Raw genomic sequence first — 22,161 nt, forward strand, 5'->3', positions numbered from 1 at the left:
ACACACACACAGACATTATCAGAAAGACAATAAACATCCCAAAGCATTAATTATCTCCCAACTCAGAGATAACTCTCTCCATGTTTTCCCCTCTCTATTTCCAAAGTTTCCACAATAGGCATGAATGGCTTCTATAATTACCAAAACAATTAAGCACAAACAAAGATGAAGGTAATAGGTCCTTCTGAGATCCCAAGGCTTAGAGCTGGCCTAAAAATCCAGGGCAAAATCATGATGGGAAGCGTGCCCATGGGCCGATGGCACGAGGTCAAACCACCCATTCCTTCTAAGCCTCCTGTAAGCATTTCTTGGCTATAAATGAAGCTGAGCCAGAGACTGGCCAACGCCCTCAACGACACGCAACACAGGATTTCTCAAACTTGACCCGGGGGGCCCTCCTTGAGACTCCTTCTGAAGTCGTCTTGTCTTTCCTGAAATGTGGGGCTATTGCGGGAAGCAAGAATATGGGTGCTGGGGGAGAGACGGGAAGAAAAGGTCAAAGATTCTCCAGGGATGTCTCGTAATGGGAGAACCCAGGGAGATGATTCTTGTTGTACAGCCGTGGACAATGTCACTAGGAGGCCAGGTAAGAAGGGTCACCTCCTCCATTGCCAAGGTCCAAAGATAAGGTGTTGGATGGCAAAGGATCAAGGTGTTAAACCCTGAGGGAGTGTGCTGCGTGGTCATGGCTGTGGCTAGACCGGGGCCGGCGGTCCTGTGGCGGGTTCTAGCTGAGGACATCCACGCATCCCCGCAGGACAAGGGGCAGCTGTTCTTTGGGAGTCATCACCACGGTGGACGAAATGGAAACAAAGCCAGTGAAGAGGGAAAGAGCCACGTACCGCAACTGGCAACGAGCCATTTTTCTACCATACCCGGTGGGATGATGGGCAGAAGCTGGGAAGACCTGGCCAGCACGCTGACAGCATGGTGGGGTGGGCACAGTGCTGAGTGCTCTAGGGCAGCGGTCCCCAACCTTTTTGGTTTCGTTGAAGACAATTTTTCCTTGGCCGGAGTCGGGGGGGTGGGGGAAGGTTTCGGGATGATTCAAGCGCATTTATCGTGCACTTTATTTCTATTATTATTTCACTGTAATATATAACGAAGTAATTATACAACTCACCATAGTGCTGACAGGAGGCGGTAACGCGAGCGACGGGGAGCGGCTGTGGATAGAGATGAAGCTTCGCTCGCTCACCCACCACTCACCTCCTGCTGTGCGGCCCGGTTCCTAACAGGCCAGGGACTGCTACCGGTCCATGACCCGGGGGTTGGGCACCCCTGCTCTAGGGCGCTAACTCATGTGGTTCTCCCTAGGAGATCCTACTAGTATCGCCCCCTGCAGATGAGAAAACTGAGACACGGTGTGATCTGGGAGAAATATGCAAGCCTAGATTGACCCTTTAAAACGCATCTCTAAAGGCAGATCAGCCATTCGCTGGGCAGACAGCCAAAATAAAATCAAAGAGGGAAATACAGAGGCGAGGTCATGACTCAGTGAGAAAATGATGCGCAGGCACCCTGAACGCTGGAACGTGTTATTTAATCCACGCAGGGATCTACATACTGAAAAGACCTGCAGGCATACGGCACCGGGCTGTGTGACCGCACCCTGCGTCTCTCACTGTGCTCCCTGAATTGCAACTGGGGCAGCCCCAGACCACAGGAAAGTGACCTGAAATCTAAGGCAACACGGGCCGGTGTGCAATGACTAACAACTGTCCGAATACACACTGTTGTGAGTTACCAGTGCATTCCTAAAATTAAGACGATTTTAACGAAATCTACCGTAAGCTACTAAGGTCGATGGCTGGGCTGACATTCCACAGCGAAGGATATATGTTTACAGCCTCCGGAAGGAGCATCCTGCACGCCAGCAGCAGCTGTAAACGGTATTCTCATCTTCTTTAGTGGATTTTATGTATGCGCACAGACTCTTAATCTGGGGCAGAACTGCCGGCCATGAGGTAATCCCATCAGCGGGGAGACCGTTGGGTCCCTTTCATTTCCCTTTTATCACATACTGGTTATTCACGCATTCCAGATGCCTCATTTTAGTGTGCACTGTGAAATGCTCTGTAAATTTTCGTTAGTGGTAATATTTAGGGCAAGTCTGCAAATAAAATTGGGTGTTGTGTGATTATGTAAGGTAATTTAATACAGGCCACGTATGCAGAGATGAAAAGGCAAAAGTACTTTCAACAATAAGAAATATTACCACTCAAAGATATCTCTTTATCAGATGTGTTGAAAGAAACATGCCAGGTCTTGCCACATTCCAGAATTCTTTTTTAAAGAAAAGGCCTATTGCAATCCTTCAAAAGACTTATTAACGCTCTACACTAAACGTTCAAACAAGTAATGTTAACATTTGTTGTGAGAATTTAATCATCTGAACTTCTGGCCAATTTTGAATCTATAGCTAGTGAATCTTGCTGGAAAACGATCCAACGAGCTTAGAGAGGATAATCCACTGTTTCTCAGAGCGAGAGAAAAACAGACAAAGGGCAGTTTCGTGTTTAAGATATACAGACAGTGGCATATGATTATTCAGCCTTAAAAAACGGCATTCTGACACATGCTATGAACATGTGTCATAGATGAACCTTGAAGACCTCATGTTCAATGAAACAAGCCAGACACAAAAGGACAAACCTTGCATGATGCCACAGAGAAGAGGGAGAAGCAGAAGAGTCAAGTTTATAGACACAGAAAGGAGAGTGTGGTCACCAGGAGCTACGGGGAGAGGATGCTGGGGAGTTCGCGTTTAATGGAACAAATTCAGTTGGGGAAGAAAGCAAGCCCTGGAGGTGGATGGTGACGATGGCTGTACAATGTGAATGTGCTTAAGGCCATTGAACGGTGCCCTTCAAAATGGTTAAAGTGGGGGACTTCCCTGGTGGCGCAGTGGTTAAGAATCCGCCTGCCAATGCAGGGGACACATGTTCAAGCCCTGGTCTGGGGAGATCCCACATGCTGCGGAGCAACTAAGCCCGTGCGCCACAACTACTGAGCCCGTGAGCCACAGCTACTGAGCCCACGTGCCACAACTAATGAAGCCCGAGCACCTAGAGCCCGTGCTCTGCAACAGGAGAAGCCACCGCAATGAGAAGCCCGCGCACCGCAACGAAAAAAAGTAGCCCCCGCTCGCCGCAACTAGAGAAAGCCCGCGCGCAGCAACGAAGACCCAACGCAGCCAAAAATAAAATTTAAAAAAATAAAATAAAATAAATTTTTAAAAAGGGTTAAAGCGTTAAATTTTGTGTTACATATATTTTACCACAATTTTTAAAAATGTACACTGTAGGTAAAGCACAGACAGACACAAGATGTAGGCAGGTGCTGGACGTCCAGGGCACAGTTCCCCCGAAGGGCAGGGGACCAAAGACGGATGCTGACCTGGGTCGGGGAGACACCAAGGATGTTTCTGACCCGTTAGGGCACCAACACACAAAGGGCCCTTACGTGGTGATGTGATGAATAAACAGACACTTAGGTGTTTACTGTATAAAATCTGAAGCTATCTCCTAGAACATCATAAGGTGCAGACACCCTTTCTTTAGAGCAGCAGGGGCCCAAGCCCCATCTCACTGAGGAGATACCCCATCACAGGGGAAGGACGCGGACAGGATTACAACGACCCAGGAAAGTCGGAGAATGCCGATCGCTCAATACGCACTAGTGGATGGTTTTCACATGAACAGAAAGCTAGGAGATACTGAATCATCAGATGGGAGAATTTTCTAAGAGTCTAAAAATCCAGATGGCAGACAAGTAAACATGTCAAATCCCTGTTGATATCTGATAGATCCTAACTGTTCAGGGTTATGCCAGAGTGATTTGAGGGAAACAGCTCTGAGTAAAAGAACTTCTGGGCTTCCTCGTCCTCAGAAGGGCCTCTTAATAAAAGCAACACCACGGCCACCTCCACAACACTCAGTGTGAAAACCCAAGAAAAATGCAGCGATCTGCCATTCCCAGTACCCCTAATGTTTCCCAAAGGTTATGTTAGCTGGTACCCCAAAGCCCTTGCCTAGAGTCTGAAAACAGGTTCCAATGCGTTCGCTGGTTGATTGGGGCCGGGGGGAAGAGGGGTGTCAGTGACACCTGACTGTTCATGGTGGCTTTTCCCTTGGCAAGGGTCACCGAGAAGGCAGATCCTGTGCTCACACACTGAGTGGCAATGGAAGGTCATGAGAAAGACGTCGAAGACGTATTCTCCTCTGCTCGCAGAAATGCCTAAAGATATATTTGCACTTCTGAGTCAGTTTCACACCTGATAATAGGCAAATGATGCAAAACATGGGTGCCCTCAGAGCCACGTGGGGTGCTTGTTAAAAATGAAGGCCCTCCCCCATTCCCTGGAGGTCCAGTGGTTAAGACTCTGTGCTTCCGGGACTTCCCTGGTGGTGTAGTGTTAAGAATCCGCCTGCCAATGCAGGGGACACATGTTCAAGCCCTGGTCCGGGAAGATCCCACATGCCGCAGAGCAACTAAGCCCGTGCGCCACAACTACTGAGCCTGCACTCTAGAGCCCGCGAGCCACAGCTACTGAAGCCCACGTGCCACGACTACTGAAGCTCGCGTGCCACAACTACTGAAGCCCACGTGCCACAACTACTAAAGCCCGCGTGCCTAGAGCCCGTGCTCCGCAACAAGAGAAGCCACCGCAATGAGAAGCCCGTGCACCGCAACAAAGAGTAGCCCCCGCTCACCACAACTAGAGAAAGCCTGCACTCAGCAACGAAGACCCAATGCAGCCAAAAAAAAATAATAATAAATAAATAAATAAATAATCTTTTTTTTTTTTTTTAAAAAAAAGGCTCTGTGCTTCCAATGCAGGGGGAGCGGGTTTGATCCCTGGTTGGGGAACTATGATCCCACATGCTGCATGCTGTGGCCAAAAAATTTTAAAAAAGAAAAAAATATATAACAGAGCTGTAATTATATTTTAAAAAAATAAAATGAAGGTCCCCCTGCCGCAGACGATTCTGAGATGGTCGAAAGTTCGGAAACCACTGGTCCATGCCATTTGTGATGTGAGGACATAGAATCAGAGGATGAGTTTGAAGAAGGAAGGCTTCTATACGGTGACTGGTGAGCCTTACGAGTGGCGAGGAGAGGGCTGGACATGGCAGGAGGAGGAGGGGACAAAAGCATGAGAAATGGGATGAGAACGATGCTTAAAGGAGGTGTGAGCTTAAATGGGGCCCCATCCAGGAGCTGAGAGGGGGCCCCACCAGGCCATTCAGAGGTAGGGGTGGCAATAGAGAGCCTCCTGGATTGGGATGGGGGAATACATGTGCTGTGAAGAAACATGGGAGCTGTCACTGAAGCCCAAGCAGAAAAAGAAATGTCAGGTCCCCCTTCACAGCCGGACACCAAGCTGAAATGTCACACTGCACGGTCTGCAGGTGGTGAGAGAACAAACCCTGTCTCAGGAACAGAGAGGGGCCGACCAACATCTCCTAACATGTGGCCTGTGTGCCTCTTAGCATTTCAGCCTCTGAACTGGGACTGTAGACAGTGAAATGCAGAAGCTTCTACAAACCACACTTTGGGGATTAAGAACCTCAGGACTGCGATCCCCTCCCCAACCTGGCTGCCCCCAGCGCTCCTGGGGCTTGGTCTGCGTTAGACGTGACCAGCCAGCCTTCACGTCCCGGCCACTTGAAGCCGGTGAGACAAAGGTCTTTAGACCTCTGGACCCGTCTCTTCTCACACAGGATTCACTGAGCAACTACTAGAGGTCAGGCACCAGGGCGTCGGTACCGTGAGTCAGTTCACGGTCTGGATGAGGAAATCACCTGCTGCATCAAGGGTGGCAGCACAGTCCTTTTCCCCCTGGTATCTCCGACTCTTTGAAAGTTTCCCTGCTTCCTCCATTACTCCCATCAAGTACGTGCATTTGTCTTCCCAGGTACGCTACTCTTCCTGGGTCTAATGAGAGGACGTTCCACGAGCTTTAGACCAACCGAGAGCACAAGCGGAATTGAAGGAAAACAGTGCAGGGGTCCTGCGGGGACCCAGTCCCCATAACAGAGAACCGACGACTCCGTCTTCCTCCTCTTGGCCTTCAAACCACCCAGTGATACGAGCTGAAGCACTTCCGCTGTGACAGAGCAAGTAAGTAAGCACGCAACTGCGGAGTCCCAGACAAGTAAGCACGCAACTGCGGAGTCCTAGATAAGTAAGCACGTAACTGCGGAGTCCTAGACAAGTAAGCACGTAACTGCGGAGTCCCAGACAAGTAAGCACGTAACTGCGGAGTCCCAGACAAGCATAAATCATCGTATGACTTTCTACATTTAGACAGATTTGGAGTGAAGTATTTACTGTGGCTCCACCGTAGCTAATCACTTATTGAGGTGATTAAGGGATAATCAAACACAGTTGGTTAAAGCAGTATAATCGATGTGAGTCAGTGATTAAGTCATTTTCCTCCTCTTTGAAAAAGACAACACTTTCACTTTCCAAAACCAGTGACTATGCCTCAAAATCAAACCCCCATTTATCATTAAAGCTATATCCATATATTTTAAAATCAAATGGGAAAACTCAGTTGCCCACCCGCTAGAATTCTAACTTCCACATTCAACGTAACAAGGATGTCAAAGCTTCAAGCAATTGTCTCGGAACTTACGATGCGGTAGACTTCTGCGGCTTCTAATACAGAGCCTCACATTGCACGTTCTTACGGGAAGCCTCTTCCCTTCTCCCGACACCTTTGTGAGGCATAAAGAAAACGTCTCCACTTGAGAGACTTCTCTGCTCTCTCTCATCCTACACACAGTTCATCTTCTTCTCTTTACAATTTGAAGTGCAAGATATACAATGGAATATTAGCCCATAAAAAGAAACGAAACTGAGTTATTTGTAGTGAGGTGGGTGGACCTAGAGTCTGTCCTACAGAGTGAAGTAAGTCAGAAAGAGAAAAACAAATACCGTATGCTGACACATATATATGGAATCTAAAAAAAAAAGGTTCTGAAGAACCTAGGGGCAGGATAGGAATAAAGACGCAGACGTAGAGAATGGACTTGAGGACACGGGGAGGGGGAAGGGTAAGCTGGGACGAAGTGAGAGAGTGGCATGGACATATATACACTACCAAACGTAAAATAGATAGCTAGTGGGAAGCAGCCGCATAGCACAGGGAGACCAGCTCGGTGCTTTGTGACCACCTAGAGGGGTGGGATAGGGAGGGTGGGAGGGAGACGCAAGAGGGAAGAGGTATGCGGATATATGTATATGTATAGCTGATTCACTTTGTTGTACAGCAGAAACTAACACACCATTGTAAAGCAATTATACTCCAATAAATATGTTGAAAAAAAAATGTGAAGGGCAATCATTTTCCCCCTGGCCAATGAACTTTGCCTCAAGTCCCAGGGTCTTATAACGCCCTGGCAGAGCTCAGCACCAAGATAACACGTCCCCTTTTGAAGAGGTCAGAGGTTTATGTATTAAGAAAAGTATCTCAAAGCCACAGCCCATGCCTTGAGGAGCCAATCAGCTAAGCAGGCCACAGAGATGGAAATGGACACTTTAAACAGGAAAAGAAAAAAAAAAAGGATTTCTTTAACAGGAAGGGGAAAGTCATTTCACCCTTTTCCTGAAAGACAAGAAGCAGAGGTAAGTCGATGAAAAGACGATAACAAGGTCAAACATGCCCTCTGCCCCTGCGGTGAAAGTCCACACACAGGAGCCCAATCTGACCCCAGGGGGAGGAGAGTCCCTTGTTCACAGAGGCGTCTGGTGAGCTTCTGGAGGGAGTCACCTGAGCAGGGGACGGGGCAGCTGGAACACCTGCTGTAGGTGCCCTTCCTTCTTGGTGGGTGGTCCAGCGCCTGCACCAGGTGCAGAAGGGAGAGAAGGAAACGGCTTAGACCAGAGACATGAACTTGAACTCTCCTCTGGCCAATCCCGCCCCTCCCTGTCCCCCACAGCTCTGGTTCACCAGCTGCTTAAATTCAAGAACGTGAGACACCTGAACAAAAGTTTCAGTATAGAAAAGTGCCATCTTCCCTACTTTCTAGCTACCGCATCCAGTTTTGGGGGAAAAAAAAATGCAAAAGAGAAAAGATGGACTCGGCGTAAAAAGTTCCATCAAGTTAGGTATTTCCCTTGGACGCTGAGCTGTGGCTACCATCCACCGAGGCTCATTAGACCTTATTACTGAAGAGAAACAAAGAAGATGTAAGGAACGGCATTTTGGAAGAGAAATTTCCATGGAGAGGTCATTTCAGAGCCTGTCAGTCAAACCTGCATTTTACAGGGAGCAATGGAAGTGACTGGTCCAAGGTCCTATGCCCGTTTGTGGCAGCCCCAGAACTCAGGTCCCCGCCCCCAGGACTGTCCTTTGCACGGTGCCACCTTGCTGCCCGGTGACAGCTCCCCCGTACGTGACCGCTCCCCTAAAAAGACAATAAAACACCATCAAGATCCTGACTTGCCAAAACATCCTGGACTAAAAGGAAAGCGTTAAACGTTTCCTGGTTAAGTCCATACTTCATCGAGTAAGTCCTGACACAGGACTCGACAGAACAAGCTTCACGGTAAGTGGAGCACCAGGAAAACGAGCTATGCCCCTCTGTCCTTCGGGAAGTCACCTCCTCTTTTCCAGCCACACCATAAAGTGTGTCTGCCACGGAGCATGCCTGTTCTGACATCACCGCCCCAGAATTAATTGAGCAGTACTAGGCCGCGTCTCCAGGGCCTGGGCTCCTTACAGGACGCAGCCCACTGCCACCCGCTGCGCTGGCCTGTCCCCAGGCGCCAGCCTTCTCGGCCTGCTGGTCTGCCTAATAAGGCCGTGTGCAAGTTGACGGGCTGGCTGGCTTTTAGGTCACCTACTGTTCACCGTACAGACTCGGAGGCTCACAAGCAAAGCCAGAGCCTACCTTTGGGCAGACAAAGGGTCACCCTTCGCCAAAGCTCTTAAAAGCCTGCCCAGTTGGTCCATTTACATAATAACAGAGCCTGCTGCAGAGTCTGCCAGCCTCCAGATCTGATGGCTTTCTGAGCTAAAGGAACTTCAGCTGGGGCCTGGGGCCAGGGAGGCTGTGCAAGGGAAACCTCTTTGCCTCTGCCTTCCCCGGGCCCCTCCAGGCTCCATCAGAGAGCGCGCACCGTCTGGCTTCGGAGCAACCTCTGTGGCGTGCATCCTGACTCCCCCAGACGCCCCGACTTCAAAAACAGCTGCTGACTGTCTCCAAATAGGTTGCGTGTCCTGGGTCCTTAAAAGGGGGTCAGTGGGTCAGGTGTAGGAACAACACTTAGCATTCCGGGAAAATAAACTTCTGTATTTTCTAATAAAGAGTCTGAGCTCTGAGCCAAACCACACCTGAATGCCAGCATTCCTTACTTCCATTTCTGTTCCGGTCTGGGCGCCTTGGACTCTTACGCCTACAAGGACGAGACCGTGTCTGTGTGGTTAATGACAGCACATTCACCCGTGGCTCCAATTTCCTTTTGCTTTTAGCCATCGGTCTGTCCTTCAGAAGGTGGTCCACCTGCTGGGTCACCCAAATCTGATACGTCCCCACAGAGTTTCCAACGCTACCAGAGTTCCGAGTTTCACCAGTGGACTGCCGATGCGAGATAAAGAGGGGTCAGGGAGCAGGAAATAGCAAACCTGGAGGACGGGTCCCCCCGCAACCACTCGTTCACACGTGAAGCCACACATACAGCGAGATGCTGATGGATTACGGCAAAGAACACTGACCCAACAGCCACATCCCCCTTGTGCTCACGTCCAACGTGAACTTTTTCCCTGTGAACTTGGCCTCCTTTTGAATGGCTCAGAGCCCCAGTGAACACAGAGCAGCCATCCTTTTGCTTCTCACAGGAACGGAGTTTGGAGGGGCTGAAACCAGAGTCACGAGAAACGGAGGCCTCGTCCGTGCTAAAGTGCTGGGCACGTAAATATCAGATCAAGCTTTGGTTTCCATGAATCCGGCGTTTACCTATTCAGTCCCCGGCGGTGGGGGGATTCTCTAACAGAGATATTAGGAAATTCCTGTCTAGATATTCCTGGCAAAGAGCAAGAGGGTGAGAAGGGTGATACTGAAGACGGAAAGCTTGGGGGCAGCCCTGGAAAGCGGAGTTTAAGAAAGGACCGTCCACCCCCATCTGGCCCTAACCTGCCTCTGCCCTCCTCGCAACCTGGACTCTGAAGGGACTGGCTCGCTCTCTCCTTTATGGCCTTGAAATCAGGCAAAGCAGGGGAGGGCCAGGCAGGGCCAGAGCCTGGAGGGGCGGAGAGCTGCTCCTGGATCCCCGTCACCCCTGGAAAGGGAAGGCAGCCCGAGCTGGCAACCCCTGAACCGCTTGGTTTTTGCGATTACTTTACTCCCGTGAAGCTTAATTCCCGTTGTTTAAGGCCCAGTGAGAGAGCCCGGCCACCGCTGCGCCCACCCCCTCCTCCCTCCAGCGCCACAGCTCTGCGGCTGTCCGATTCTGAATTAGCCCTCCACCAGGGACGAGGCCATGAAAAGAAAAAAGGCGAGAGGCCTTAGCTACCGGCCACATGCTCTGTCCACCGAGACCCCTTGCAGGGAGGACGTTGCAGCAAGAGGCTGGGGTGGCCTGGATCCACCCTGCAAAGAGTTAGGAGGCCAAACCTCAGGACCGTCGGAATGACAAACTGAAGGCTGGAGGAGAGGAAAAAAAAAAAGCATAAATTTCTTAAATAATCAGCCATGACTACTGAGCCAATCTCACGATTATGCTAATTAAACGTAAGGTCATAATGAGAGAAAATCCCTCCCTCCCTGTTCCTGTGACCCTGTCCTTAACAGTGGAGACACTCCCTGACCTCGCCTCCCATGGGCACTTCTGTCTTCAGCGGGTTGTCCAACGGGTTTCCACACAAGAGATCTATTCATAGACTTGACTACGTTAGGCGAGCAGCTGACCCTCGGTTTTGAAGGTATATATTTAGTCAACAGCCATGTAGCAGAACTAGAACCACTGCATTTCCCCCCTAAAATCAGCAGATGATGGATTTTTTTTTTTAGATGATGGATTTTTATCAGATCTTTTCTTGTTCAGAAGAGGAAAGAATGTTCTCTTTAACATGCACATTACAGCTGTTTTGCTATTAGACCATATATGCAATTTGATTGGGTGGCAGAAAGCGATCTGAAAATGATTAAGCACTAAAGCTTCACTTGCCACCTTTTCATAAAATACTTTATTTTTAAGCACATTATCAGGCTATTTTTATGGATATGTTTTTAACCTGGGCACACGCTTATCCCGTGTTCAGCTTAAAATATGCTGATATAGCTTTAAACCTCCTCCTGCAGTACTGATTTACTAGCCACAGTTACCCACATCCACAAGTATCAGTTCAAGTACTCACCTCTCTTTTTAAAAAAGTCATTGAAACTGGATTCCTTAACTGCACTATGTCGTCCCCTAGTGGCGGAAAGGAGTTGATGCACTTTCCCAGGAAAGCCTGAAGTCAGGACAATTTTGTTTATGGCAGCTTTAATGTCTCTAAGATATGGAAGGCTTAAATGTTAGCAAATTACTTCATTCAATTACTCAACAAATGTGCACTGAGCACCCTACAGACCAAGGCCTGTTCCGGAGGATACAGTGAGAAGGTTCCGTTCTAGCAATAAACAACTAAAACGAAGGTCTGACATAATTAACGTCCCACATGTGCAGTGGCCTTTTATTTTAATGTACATGAAACGTATGTTATGTGACCTAACTATCAAATATTCTGAAACGCTACTGGTTTTGTACTGCAGGTTCAACCCCTGGACTGTCCTTCCCACCTGCTTTTACCTCCCTTCTTCCCAGGCAGGCCCAGAACTTTCCACCGGTGACCTCAGTAAGTATCTGAAGAAAATGACTGTGGCCTGTAAGTACCCATATGCAATCCAAACTAACAAGTCTTCGTGATCAGCGAAATAAAAGGGCTCTCACTGTTCCCAGCTCTCCTTATTATCAACTAAAATACTGAGAGCTACAAGCTGAGGTGGTCTCATACAAAAGTCACAGGCCTAATGCAGTAATATACCACAATCATATTCTTTGGCAGATAAACACTACAATGCCGGGGACACTGTATGCAGAATCGCGCATCTGATGGAACAATAACCATGAACTCCAAAGCGGCAGATGCTACTGCTTCGCTCCTTCCATCCTCCCCTTTTAAGCCGGCAGCGTCAGAACGAATGGTCCTAACTGTGTGAGTTCTTACAGAATGTGGGAACACTGGGTGTTACAGGACACACCAGGGCGGCAGAGAGCACGCTGATGCCACTTTGAAACCCAGGTCTTGGCTGTGTGAAGCCCACGCTGACACGGGGTCTTACCCAGCCGCATGTGGGGAAACCCAGTGCTCTCTGGGTGGCTGCTGACATCAGCCCTGGGCCCAGAGGTGGGGACGGGCAGGGTACCCGCCCCACCACCCATCTCTGCTCCTTTATACCAGTCCTAGGTAGCACTCTAATGCTCAGGCATGTTAAGAGGCTTCTTGGAAACAGTGCTCATGTTTTTAAGTGCCTAAGTGCCACGGACACATATTCTCTTTTTCAACCTATTACATATCTTCAAATAGGAAAATAAAGCCACTTGAATATTCCACGAGGAGCAAGGGAGTCCCTTAGGAGCATAAACTCTCACAAAAGCTGAGTCCAGGGAGATTCTCACTTCTGTCGAAATCCTACCTGAACTAACCCCAACCCTAACCCTAACCGGTTCAGCTTCTTCTTGCCAAGATGGTTCCAGTGAAGGGTGAGGATGCAGATTTCAACGCCAAGGGGCCCACGGTTCCACCTCTGACACTTGCAGGAAGGAGGTATTCTGCAAGCCTAACACGTGATCCAACTTAACCACACACACGGACAACCACTGTTGAAATATGCAAAGTGAGTTTTGTTGGGGAAAATGTTGTCTTGGAAAAAGTAGCCAAGTTGATTTTCAAGCGAAATCTGTGTGACAATCACACTGGAAGTCCAACCAAACTGCAAATAATTTACTTAGATGTTTCTTTCGTGGCTAAGGCCTAGGTTAAACTTCATTCTACTCACTTTGGATTCTGCCTCATTTTCTATGGCTATAAAAGGGGGTGGCTGGAAATACGCTGAATTTCAACTCAGTGTCTACCTTGAAAGCAAAAAATCTCCCAGGTTTTAAATGACTGATTTGTTAAACTGAAATTTTAAATAAAAGCAGGACTTCGGATATTTGAGGTCACATTGAAAGTCATCAAGTACGGTGATCCAGGCCCAAACTTATCCGAAGATTATTTCATCTCTGTGTTATGGTTACAGTTTTCGATCACAGCCGTGCTATCATCTGTGTGGTTAGAGGCACTTGCGAAAAAGGAGGGGTTCTGTAATTTTAAACTAAAACCGTATTATGATGCAACGTCTTAGAAAAATTTCACACTATTTTAAAAGTACAAACCAGGCACACATTGTCGCCTGGTCCCCTGTGGGCTCTGCCAGGAGCCGATGGCAGTGGGAGGTAAACTGGTAAGTGCCTGAAGCTGGTCCTGAAACCTTTCCATGAAGAAGACAGGCTTCTGTCCCTGCAATTCCCCAAATATTTCAATTGGCAACCTGAGGGCTTCATCTCACGCTCTTCCTGCCCTCCAGGGAGACTCCAGGGCAAGGGAAGCCATGCGGGGGGCGGGGGGGGGCGGTCCCGGTTACCTGCCCATCACACTGAGGTTCTCAGAAACCGGGCTGCCTTCACTAACCTCTGGCCAGGCTGGTTATCCAAACCCAGACAAGCCAGACGCCTGCTCCCCTGGCCGCCCTGCTTCCTTTATCACTTGCAGGAATTCACAGCGCTTTTCACCTGCAGCCCAAACCCTCTCATGAAAGAACAATACATTATGGAACTGCCCAAATTAGCAACATGATATCTTGGACCATGTGTCAAATTGCACTGAGAATATTTAATACTATCCACATATTAAGCTACAGTCAGCATATAAATCCTATAGATTTTTTTTTTTAAAAGACAGTATGTTGTTAAATGCATTGACTCCAAATCCTATCCCTGGAGATTCAAGAAGTCCTTTTATTCTTAATGCACACCCAGTTCTAAAGAGCTTGGCTGTCTGATCCCCCAGCCCCTGGTGAGAAGCTGCTGAGAAGCTTCTGGAAAGTTAAGCCCACACCAGGGAGAGGGGAGGGGGAGCTGGTCGGGTGGGGGAGGACACCCTGGCGTCCCCTAAGGTTTGTCTTTGCTACCTGACAGCTGCTAACCCGGGACGTGAGCGTCGGCGCTAGATGGGCCTCCGCCTCATGGATTCTTGCACACGGGGCCCCTGGAAGCAGCCCCTCCACGCTTCTCGGGCTGAAGCCTGAGGCTGCCACAGCTGCCCGGGAAGCAGTGCAGTGAGGTCCACCCAGAGAGCTGGCCGCCCCGGGCTCGGCTGGGCGGGCGTGCAGGGGCAGTCAGGCGGGGCGCTGAGGGCACGGGGCCCCAGCAGCACCAACAAAGGATGTTACGATATTTACAAAGGACGGTGACGTCGGAACACACGGGCCAGAGCCGTCCAGTCGAGGGGCAGAGCAAGCGCGTCCCACTCATCCTTCTAACCAGTTTCTTGATGGGGGGAAGAAAAACAACTGATAATGTAAAAACAGCAAAACACGTTCTGGCGGGCCGACCTTTTAAACTCATTTTTCAAGACAAAAATACACATGGCAAGGGGGAGGCTACAGCTGGTCCTTGTTCTGCATTTCGGTGCTTCTCTCTTTCTGCCACATGGCTGGGTCTACGCCCCACCGGGACACATGCATCCTCACATGCCTGCTTCACGCACGTGACCCTGCTGCACCCTCCACGGCCCGGCCCAGGCGCTCCTGCTGTATCCCCCAGCCATCACCCGGGCCCCTTCACCCGCGCCGGGGCAGAGGCCCCTCGGGCAGGTGGCCCCGTAGCCTGTGGACTCATCCCTGGTCAGGCCGTGCTCAGCGAAGGGTCCAGGACTCCCTCTTCCGCGGGGTTAACTGCCCTGTCTTCACAGCGATGGGTCAGGCAGTGGGTCTCACGTCTGAGTGTACACAGGCTGTGCCGTGTGACCCCTCTTCTTGGGGGAGCCCCTCCTCCAGTCAGAGCTCGGCTGTGCTGGGTGCACCCACCTGGCCTCTGTCTTTAGAAAACTCCCTTCCCGCTGGATGCAGAGCTCACGGTGGGAGCATTTCAGCAAGCCATCGGCCATGGAGAGGTCAAGGGGTCTGGGAAGTGATGCCACAGCTAAAGAGGTATCGGGGTCTGGCCAGAGGGGGTCACCCCATCCTCTCCCGCACTGCCCTCTTCCCTATCTCCTCACGTCTGGAAACCAGTTCGCACCCAGTGCTCAGCATAAACGACTAACCCCATCGTTTTCCACTGATACGGTCTTTAACTGCAGACACAGTGCATCTCACCTTCGCTGCCCGCAGCTGCACATCACCGTAAAGCATTCTCTAATTTACAGCGTGCTTTAGTGCACCTGCCTTCAGGTGAGCCTGCCGCCACGACGGTGAGTATCCAGCCCCATATCACAGGTGACAAAACTGCCCTCCAGGGATGTCAAAAACACAGCCTTCGCCAAGAGATGAGGGAAACAAACAGTTGACCAGTGGGTTCTGTACATGGTGGAGGGAGGGCTGTGTGGTCCCTGCATTCCAGCTTGAGCTCTTAAAGGCAGAGATGACCAACCTGAATTGCACTCTCTCTCTCTCTCTCTCTCTCTCTCTCTCTCTCTCTCTCGCTCTCTCTCTCTCTCTCTCTCTCTCTCTCTCTCTCTCGCTCTCGCTCTCGCTCTCTCTCGCTCCCGCTCTCGCTCTCGCTCTCGCTCCCTCGCTCGCTCGCTCGCTCTCTCTCCCTCCCTTCTCTCTCTTTCCCCCTCACTCCAGCCTCAATGGAGACTTGCAGATACCACAGAAAGGATGATCCCATGTGTTCTAAAACTCAGCAGCCACTACCTTTGGAGTGAGTGGGAAAAAGGGCCTGCAAATGTGTGTCTGGGGTGAGTGGGATAAAAACCACCGTTTCTTCTTACGAATCATGTGAAAAGCCTGTTAGGTTTTATTCAAAACTGCTGCTTTGGAGTCTTGGCGATCATGGCTGTGTAGATGCTGGACTCTGACTGAGGAAAGGGAGAAGTGAGAGACAAAAGATTGAAACAAGATTCTCCCTACATTCTTCTGGTGACAGATTTGGAACAGGAGCTACTAAAGCAACACACCAGCCCGGCGGAAGCTGAAGGAGAACAATTCTATCTACAGCTGCCTCAGGGCATCGTTCTGAGCACAAATTTGCCTCGCCCTCCTCCTCTCAGCAGCTTTTCTTTCTTTCTTCCTTTTTTTTTTTTTAATTGATGGGAGGGTGTGGATAATCCTTGCAAACCAATATGTCATTCTGTTTAGCTTTAGAAATATTTGATCACGCTGATGTGGCCAAGAAAAAACAGTGCTCTGTAAGCAGGAATATTTCATCTCTGCCATAACTAGTTCAAGCAAGTCAGGGATGGGTCTCCGGCTGACTGTGAGGGACTGATAACCCAACACTGAGGACCATGCTTCACTCCTCAGCCTGACTTTGACCCTCAGGCAAACTCACAGGATAATAGCTGTTTCTTTTTGTCTAGCCCAGAAAATTTACAAGTTCTGAATCCCAACAACCTCTGTAGGTTTTTTTTCCTCCAGTGTTTGCTCAGTCTTTGTTTTAAAATTTTTTTTTCAGTCCTCTGGTGGGAAGCAAAATAACAAAACCAATTCCCAGCAGGTCACATGGACAAGAATTGGGTTTCTCACCAGAGATGAAAGATCCCTGGCCACAGGGCGAATGTAATTCACAGCAAATGCCAGTTGTTCAGCAAGTTGCGACCTTATGTGGGGTATTGTTCATAAGTGTCCTCTTCTGTGTGGTTTGCTATGCTGAATGCAGGCAGGATTAGGATATCATTTACATGTAGCCCATGACTGAACTGATAAAATGACACTGCAAGTGGCAGAAAAGATGCTTCACTACTTAGTACTTCAGGCTAGGCGAGGTTCTTACAAGGATCACTGAGAAATCCAACTGAACTCTGGACATTAGTTATATATGACACAGGCTAGAAATCAGAAAGGGGCAGTCACGTTCATTTAGGACCTCGAGGTCAGGTGGCCTTCAGGGTTAGTCCTGGCTTTAGAAACCCTCTGGTTTAGTTTCTCCACTAGAGCTGCGGGGGAGACTCTTCCCAGGGTCTGGAGACGTTCCCGCCCCCGCCACACCCAGACTCACGGCCCCAGGATCTCTGGGGATCTTGTGAAGCACCCCAGGTGACTCAGGGTGCAGCCCAGGGTCAGAACCGAGGCTAACCGAACAGGCTCATGTGATGGAGGAACATACAGGTGGGCTACGAGGGCAGCAGCAGCAAAACCGAGGCCGTAAGAACTCAGGTTCTTTTTTTAAACACCGGCATCATTTTCATAGTAAAGTTTGTTGCATGGTGGTGCATTTAAACAAATATTATTAGACAATACGCGATTTGAATTTGATCAGTCCCAGAACTTGAGGGAATAAAGGGCCTCACTCAAACATTACGGACTGGAATTACGAAAAAAACACAACCGATGAGTTTCCAGTGAACCAGGGAAAGGAGCGGATGAGACAATTCCAGGTCATCCTAACTAACATCCCACTGTTGCACTGGCCTACAGCCGCCTCCTAGGGTTCCATGCTGTGAGAGCCTTTGAAGGAGCTTTTAATTAGAAGGACTGGCTGACCCAAGTTACATTAATGCATATTATGATCATGTTCTGGTTTATTTCTAACACTCAGATGGTAAGCAACTCACTTCTAGAAATCCCATATAATATAACCACAGGACGCAGGGCACCCCTGATATCTGCCATGTTCGTTCTTTAAAATCCCTTTCCCTGGCTCCATTTCTGTCATTAATATACAGTACTCATGTGCTGACTTGAAAGGTTTATATTTTGTTGCGGTTTTCATCCTCTGTATCTCAGAAACATGTTACTACAATTATATAAGTTTGTCATCCAAGGAAAATCGCTAACAACACCAGCATAAATAAGTTCCCAAGCAAAGGCATTTAAAAAAAAAAAATCCCCCCTAGAGTTTTATTTGTCCACTTTGTTTTCCAAAACGCCACATGTCATGTTTTAATCTAAAACCAATGCACATATCAGACTTCCCAAAGCCCAGAGTTGGAACTAAAAGTGATTATAAAGATCAAGATGGGCTGTTCTTGATCTGTGAAAAGGATGCTTCTAAACCATTATCAGGGAGAGCTGCACTGTAATGTATTTCTCTGAAAGAGGCCATGTATTCGGGCCCGCCATGCCCTACACTTTCACCCCAGCACGTGGCCCCTTCTGGCCCCAATTTTCGGAGGGCGTTAAGCTTGAAGTATGATCTGCAAGGGAATTATGAAGGTCTTGCCCTTGGCCCATTTCAGGATTGAACCCTCAGCTTTTAGCTCTGGAGAGGTGACCAATGACGTGCCACAGATGCCACGTAATGCGAAGAGCTGCCCGGAGGTTAAGGGTCTGGGCTCTTCAGACGGACAGGAGTTCAAACCCCAGCTCTGCTGTTCCCCAGCTATGGGACTCGTAGGTCAATTATCCCCTCAACGATGGAGGCCAGAAGCTTGTTCCAAGGATGGAGGACGCTCACGTCCAGAACACAGCACTCGGCTCCGTGCAGGCTGCTGAGGCACCATTACCTGGTGGCATCACCCACTGCCCCCTGCACACTCCCCTCTCCCCACCCCTCTCCATCTGTTTCTTCTCTTCCCCAACTCGTTTCCGGGGTGCGCGCAGGCACACACAGACTCCTGTCTACTTCACCACCTGTGCGTGTGAGGCCCGCTGGGATCCCTCTTCCCCAGTTTGCTTCACGCTCTTCTAATTGTTTCTCTTTTCACCGGTTCCCTGCCTGTCAGGCTCACTATAAACTCCACTTAGCCCAAATCAGTGACAGTGTTGGGCATCTAGGTGACGGATTTGGTTGTGTGCTCTCAAAACATGGGGCCCTATTATTAGCTTCTATTCCACCCTTCTTGCTTTTAACAGTTTATGGAGCTATTAGCAATCCTAAACACCGACGGAAGACATGCTGTCCACGCCAACACAGTTTGGATTATTTTGCAATAACCTACAAGCAAGGAGAACACGTTGGGGTGTTTCCTGAAGTGGCCCAGACTGGTACGTCTCCCAACACCACTGCCTTGCCTGCCTTGTCTTTGCCTCCTGCCTCCACCTGCCCAGAAGGGCTGGGAGCGTCCATAAAAGGACTGGGGCAGGTTAAACGGTCACCACCAGAATGATTATTGGAAGAAAAAAATGCAAATGTTTCCACTCATGAATATAATATAAATGCTTGTGGGGGTCACGCCTCCTAAGGGAAAACCTGTAAATCGTGTGAATTTGTAAACTGCAGTTTTCCTAGCTTTGCAATGTAGTGTCGAAAGATGCAAACTGTGAAGTCTGAAAGTTGACTAAATCTAACTTTCAAGAAGGGGGGAGAGATACAAAAAAAAATTTTTTTTTTAATTATTTAAAATATTTTCATTCCTAGTAAGATGACAAGGGAGGATGTCTTCAGGGCTACACACCTGGGCTCTGCTCAGGGTACCTTCTTGCCCTTCCTTGGATGTGCCTTTCTTTGGACTTAAATAAAAACAAGTGCTGAGCAGGACAGAGTTGCTGACACAAATGGCCTTCAGTCCCAGGTGAAGGAATAACTGAAGCAACGCCACCCACCCTGCCCTTCTAGCTCAGTCTCTTACCCCATGCAGAGAATGAAAGCATGAATAAGATTTCTAACCGTCTCCTCCTTACAAAGAAAAAAGGAAATGGAGAGGAGGAGAGAAGTTAGTAATTTTGTTTCCAGAAAGACTAAGAAACAGTCATCTTTGTCTTTCAAAGAAGGAGCTCTGTCTGGGGGTGGGGGGGTGGGGGGGGGTAGTGATGTCAATAAAGTAGGTGCTAATTGGCAGTTTTTAAAATGAAAATGAAAGGGCGTTCAGCAAGTAAATTCTTGAAGTCTCAACCCAAGTAAAAGACCTCTGGCTCCAGGCAGGGGAAAAAAAAAACCCAGAATCATGACATAATTTATGGCCAGACAGTTCACTGAATTTCTTCACCTGTAGTTTTGAGACATACGCGGCATTCATATTTAATAGAGCAGCTGGCTGGGCCGGGGGCAGGAGATGAAGTGACAGAGCGATGGGCAAACGGAGCAGCATTCCCCTCAGAACAGTCACAATATCTTACTTAATCCAAGTACCCATCCAGGGCCGGTCTGACCACATTCTGAACAAAACATATATTGAAAAGCACATCTAGTGGGGCACCTGAGGCATATGTTTTCAAATGACCTAACCGTTATTTTTGGATTTGTACTCAATTCATACAAAATTATACTGCTAATGGATGTCATATAGAAAGCCAGAACTTGGTCTGCAAAGGTGACTCTGGACTGAGCCCAGAGTACAGTCTTTCCAAATCCAGTTTATGTTTCTAATTTCTGCATTCATGTGATTTGAATAAAGCTAAAAAGTGGGAGAAGGTTCACAGTGAAAAAACAGTCAGTTATTTAGTTTCTTGTTTGTCCTTACAGGCTTTCTGTATGCAAGCAAATATAAATAAATGCTTACTTTCCCTTTTATACCCAGATGTAAAGTACCCTTAGCAATGGGCCCCTGGAGATCTTTCCACAAAGGCACACTGGACAGCCTCCTCATTTGCTACACAGTACCCCATAACTTACTTAATGAGCCCCCTATTGATGGGCACCACAGTTTCTCATCTTTTGCTCTTTGCACAAAGCCACAGTGTATAACCAGGAATGCAAATTCACCTGAAGTGAACGGCCACATTGCCCCTCCCAGACACTGTATCGTTTTGTGACCCACAGCATGTGATCAAATTCTAGATCTTTGCCGCTTTGAGGTTTCACAGTCATAGGACTTTTTTACTTTGCTTACTGAGTGAATGAGGTTGGGCATCTTTTCGCGTTTTAGCATCATTTAAATTTCCTTTTTCTTTTTGTGTGTGTGCTGTCCATTTAGAAGTGTTGCTGATTTTTCTACAGTGTTGTTGTTTTTTTTTTTTAGGATTTCTGTAAGTTTACATGTTAACGTATTATTAGCCATATATCTGTGATAAGAGTTGAGAATAGTTTTCCTAGTTTTTTCCCTCTCTTTGGTGCTTTCGTTTCACAGTGCAAACGTGTCGTTGTTGTTTTTAGAATCTAGTTGGTTTTTATCAATCTTTTATGTCATGGCTTCTGGACTGTAAGCAGTTGGAAAGATTTGCCAAATCCATGGCTATTAAAGAATTCTGTTTTTGAAAAGATGCTCATCATGCTAATTGTTAGAGAAAGGCAAATCAAAACTACAATGAGGTACCACCTCACACTGGTCAGAATGGCCATCATTAACAAGTCTACAAATAACAAATGCTGGAGAGGGTGTGGAGAAAAGGGAACCGTCCTACACTGTGAGTGGGAATGTAAACTGGCGCAGCCACTAGGGAAAATAGTATGGAGGTTCCTCAAAAAAACTAAAAAACAGAGTTACCATATGATCCTACAATCCCATTCCTGGGCATATATCTGGACAAAACTATAATTTGAAAAGATACATGCACCCCAGTGTTCACTGCAGCACTATTTACAATAGCCAAGACATGGAAGTAACCTTAATGTCCATCAACAGATGAACGGATAAAGATGGGGTATATATATATACATACATATATACACACATACACAGAATGGAATATTACTCAGCCATAAACAAAAATGAAATAATGCCATTTGCAGCAACATGGATGGAACTAGAGATTATCATACTAAGTGAAGTAAGTCAGACAGAGAAAGACAAATACCATATGATATCACTTATATGTGGAAGCTAAAATATGACACAAATGAACTTATTTACAAAACAGAAACAGACTCACAGATATAGGGAACAGACTTGTGGTTGCTAAGGGGGTGGGGGTGGGGGTGGGGGAGGGATGGATTGGGAGTTTGGGATTAGCAGATGCAAACTTGTATATATACAAACAACAAGGTCCTACTGTATAGCACAGGGAACTATATTCAGTATCCTGTAATAAATCATAATGGAAAAGAATATGAAAAAGAATATAGATAAATAATTATATATGTATGTAT

General features: G+C 48.0%; 1 protein-coding gene across 5 annotated transcripts in view; it reads right to left on the minus strand.

Moving 5' to 3' along the window:
* SVIL (supervillin) overlaps positions 1-22,161 on the minus strand; it is a 235,164-nt gene that overhangs the window by 107,342 nt on the left and 105,661 nt on the right. The window lies entirely within an intron of this gene.

Source organism: Delphinus delphis, chromosome 2, assembly GCF_949987515.2.
Source record: "Delphinus delphis chromosome 2, mDelDel1.2, whole genome shotgun sequence".
Classification (NCBI taxonomy): Eukaryota; Metazoa; Chordata; class Mammalia; order Artiodactyla; family Delphinidae; genus Delphinus; species Delphinus delphis.